Raw genomic sequence first — 4,839 nt, forward strand, 5'->3', positions numbered from 1 at the left:
AATAAGTTCATGTCTACACCAGTCATGAAAAAAATGGTTTCTCTTTCATAAGAGTTCAATGAGTAGTAAAGAATAAATAACTGAGGTTATTTTCACATTTCTTTTCAAAACATATGATGCACATTTTCATAAATCAACCTCAGTTCATTTTTTATTTTTTACAAAGTCTAGTATAAAAACCCCGCTTATCTGGACTTCTTAGTTTTTCAGAATTTCCTCATAACAGTACTGAGCGAATCGTCACCTATAAAATAGTCACATAACTTCCGTAAATTTCCGATTGAATACATATTTTGTAATTAAAACCTGAGATATAAAATTTAATACTTTTCCTCAATATCTACCCTACCTCAGAACCCTAAAAATATCGACACTCTAAAAAATAATTGATTCCCACCTAATTTCTCCAATCCTACTAAGGCCCGAGATAATTTCACGTATGACCATAAATATATTAAAGTTCAAACTTTGGCTTGTAAACTAAAAGGGCATAATTGTACTTTCGTCAGAAATTTATGTTCAACTATACGGGGCAATGTTACTTCTTCCTATTTTTGGAAAACAAAATCGAAATAGCAAAGGGTGGTAGGGCTAGGACCTACCAAGAGGAGCAACGAGCGGCGGCGCTGGGCGAGAGGAAGACGGTGTTGAGGGCAGCAGAAAGTCACTGAGAGAGAGAGAGAGAGAGAGAGAGAGAGAGAGCTGAGAGATAGGGAGAGGGGGGCTTACATATCATGCAACATGTCGGTGGTGAAAGGTGGTGCTGGGTGACAACTGGACGGCTTCCGACTGTGGAGACTCATTCTTTGGCGTACACTGTTCCTGCTGGCGGTGGTGTCGTGGCTCTCCCGAGATGTAGAGGTGGCGGCTCAAGTTGTGGCTTCCTCTATTTCGGGGGTCAAAAATAGGGGACCTGCAACGGCTTGAACGGTGGCTATGACTTCAAGTGGCAGGGCAGCAGCGTAAGATTTCTTTGCACAGGGGGTGAGTCGTGATGGGCCTCCGTGGAGGAAGGATGCGGCCTGGAGCTGAGCGGCAGCTTGGTGGTCACAGCCAAGTAGCTCAAGGCTGGCTGTTGGATGTGAACCTACTGACGGCAATGAACGAGAGGGAGTTATGCGTGGGTTGCTGCGGCTACTTCTTTTTCAGGAGAGAAATACATGTATATAAAGTGTTGATTGGAAAACCCTAGATGAAAACCAAAAAGGACGGGGGATGTGCATGAGAGACGTGCATGGGGAGAAAACAGGTGTGCGGCGTGCATGGCATTGAGACTAAAGGGATTCTCACGGCTTGCATTTTGGATGGGGCTTTTTCCTTAAAAAAAAAATTGGATCATGATTCAAACTCTAAAAATATTATAACTTGTCCCACTAATTTTCAGTTCAATAAAAATTTCATCTAATCCAACATATTTAAAGATTTAAACCAACTCGACAAACCCAGAAATTATTCGATATCCAAAAAAAAACTTGGCCTTGTAGTCTATCCCAACAATAATTTTAAATTTCAAGTGGGCTTTTCATTAAAAAATTCGGACGCGAATTCCTTGCTTGGCCCGGGTGTTACACATGCACTAGTTGGAGTTGTCGACCCGAGAACTAGGTGAGTAGTTGCTTTCATTAAATTACTTCCAATGATAGTTCTCATGATTGAGAAAGTTGCACGAGTTATATGTTTAATTGCCTGATGAGTGTACGAAAGTGCACTCTAAATACCCTATTAGTGGACTAAAATGCTAAAATGTTAATAGAAATAATTGAAATTAATGTGTATTCTTGAATTGAGTTTCTATTTACTTTGGGATACTCCTAAGTAGATTTTTATGTTTAATTTCAGAGTCTATAAAAGAGCAAGTCCAAACCCATTCAAATTCAAAGGTCTTTCAAGTGGGCAAGACGTTGGAACAACGTAAGAACTTTCAATGACTGTAGAACTCTTTAAATAAGGATAATGATGGGGTTTGAGAGTAATTCGGATCAGAGTCCAAAATACGCTAGAAGACAAAATAGACACACTTTATTATTTTAATCATAACTTTTAACTCAGATATCGGATTGATGCGATTCTTAATGTGTTTGAAAGCTATCTGAAAGGGCTACAAAGTTGTCTCTAATACGGATTTCTAAATTCAAAATTCTCAAGTGCGTACGGGGCTACCAAGTTGAGTCCTAAAATTTAGGTGATTTGTGTGCGGGAATATGAAGACATTAGAGTTTCTTTCCTACCCTATTTAAGCACATCATTAGCACGAAATTGGGGGTGGAGAAGAGGGGAGACGGCTCAGTTTGAAGGAGGAAGTTGTAAAATTAATTTATATGGCCACCGTTTGCTTTATTTTTTTCTTGAAATTTTTGTTGTCCATTATATTTATGGGTAACTAAATTCTCAAGTAGGGCTAGGGATGAAGTTGCACATTAGATGGTATTTTTAATTTGTTCTTGATTTATGTATTTGATTTTCAATTACTAAAACTCTTTTGTTTTATGATTCTCAATTCATCATTAATGTTTTCATTTCCAAATAATCATAGAATTTATTCTGTTTATAGTTTCAGTCATACTTTTTCGATAGAATGGATTGACTCTTTGATTATGTTTGGATCAATTATTTTTCTATATTGATTTAATTATTTGCTGCAATATCGCTTCCTGAGTATTTTCGTCGTTAGATTTTCTCAATAGTGATAATAATTTACGTATTTTAAAAGTGGTTAATGATTTTCCAAAAGGTTACATTTGGTTTGATCTTGGTTTATAAATTTATATCTTCTGATTGAGAATATTAGGAATTGAGTTCCCAATTGAGTTATTCAATGAATTAAGAATAATTAAAATACCATATTTGTGCAAGGGATTCCCGACGCTTTACTGTTTATCAAACTTGAGTATTTTTTTTGTTAGTCACTTTGTTTCACTTTAATTTGCATTTAAAATTAATCTTTGTTTTCCCATTAATAATTTAGTCTCTTTCTTTAGTTTCTTTGTTCTTTCTACAATTCTTTTAATTTGTCTCTCTGTAGAATCGACATCCTAAAGCTTTGCTACAACTACCACATTATTCTTTAGGCATAATCATTGCCCCTAAGAAGGCAATAATATGGGTTCTGAAATTGAGTGGATGAGATTTCATAGAAGTCTTATACATTCTTTTGTATAGATACATATTTTCAGATTTTTTTTAACACTAAACTTTTTTGGTAATAGGGTACGTATTTCTACACCACAAATAAGAGTAGAGGCGCAAAGTTTAGCGGTACTTTCCCCTATAAAGGTAAGCAATAGTATGCATTTCGCAATTGAGTGGATGAGATTTTCATAGAAGTAACAAAAGATGTTGTCCACAATAATACAGTATTGCAAATTTTTATAGATATATAACTGTTTGGAAACCAGAGACTCACATACATAGAAATTGAGAGGATATAAAATGAGCAATGCATTATATTTGTATGAGATTGATTCTAGTTCCTAAACTTATGCCGTTGGATAAGAGGCTTGCATTGCTATACCACATAGGCCTTCCTCTGCATCAACATCTCTTTGCATTCTTATGTACCCTTCTTCACCCCATTCAGTACCCCACGAGTTCTTCACCAACCAATACTTGGTCCCGTCATTAGTGATCCCATAACCAACAGCGGTAACACCATGGTCTAGGCTAGTGCCACATTCTCCTGTAAAAATACCACTTGAATAGAATTGGAAATCGGAACCTCCAGCATCTATGGCAACAGAAACTGGTTGATTAGCTACAGCCTTAAGAAGTGCCTTTTCGCTATTGGCTGGCACATCTTCATGGCCATTTATCTTGGCTGCATGGTTGGCTTCTTCCTTTATATTGCAGGTTCCATCAACACCCTTGTAAGGATAGTTGGCTTCTGTAGTGAGGCCTTGATTATGTTGGATGAATTGGAATGCATTGTCCATTAAACCGCCACCACATCCTTGGTTGATTCCTTTAACATCACAGTCAACCAACTCTTGCTCAGACAAAGAGATTAATTGACCAGTTGATAACTTAGTGATTCCTTCCATGGCTGCCACTGCTGAAAAGGCCCAACAACATCCTACATTTCATCACAAGAAAGAGTTAGCAATCTTACAATGCATATAGTTCTTTTTAAAATTCGGTACTTACCACATTGGCCTTGGTCTTTGATGGGTGTTACTGCTCCTTTCTTTCTCTAGTCCATTGTAGAAGGCAACATAGTTACATTTTCATATTTGAAAGAAGAGGTTTTTGTCGAGCACTCATGCGCCATGAATCCATTTCGTGTGGCTATGAACTCTTCATTTGTTAGATCTGCAAATTGGTTGATTCCTAACTTGTAAGGTTTGTTTCCTGCACCATTAAATGATTCGATATATGCCACATTTGCTTTGAATATTTTGAAACGCTTCTCCTTCTCGTAAGTGTCCTCATATACACGTCTATAAAGAGTCATCCATTGCTCATACTTCTCATGCATTGCTACATCTTGGAGGGTGCGAGCGGCAGCTTGAGAAGCCAAAGCTGCAAAAGTGAGAACTAAAGCCAAACAAACATATTGGCAATGGTTAGTGAACCCCATGATTTGTACTGGTTACAGATATGAGTTGATAAACTGAATAAGTGACTAACATAGTTTCTATTGAGGTTTTTATAGAGACAATCCTCCCTGAATTTCAAACTAGTCTATGGTAACGTTAGAGGAAAACTTGTTCATCATCGTGCCTGAGAGAATTTCTTGATTTGGACCCGTGAAACTATCCAATTTTGTTATTTTTCGAATGGTCTCTTGAAGTTTCTTGCTCTATGCTTGTCTCTTTATGATCATATAGATCTATATTTATATGG

At 37.1% G+C, this 4,839-nt stretch overlaps 1 pseudogene; it reads right to left on the minus strand.

Moving 5' to 3' along the window:
• Positions 1-3,476: 3,476 nt before the first annotated feature.
• LOC108989302 lies at positions 3,477-4,573 on the minus strand (annotated as a pseudogene).
• Between the last annotated feature and the right edge of the window lie 266 nt (positions 4,574-4,839).

The sequence above is a fragment of the Juglans regia genome, chromosome 1 (genome assembly GCF_001411555.2).
Source record: "Juglans regia cultivar Chandler chromosome 1, Walnut 2.0, whole genome shotgun sequence".
NCBI classification, from domain to species: domain Eukaryota; kingdom Viridiplantae; phylum Streptophyta; class Magnoliopsida; order Fagales; family Juglandaceae; genus Juglans; species Juglans regia.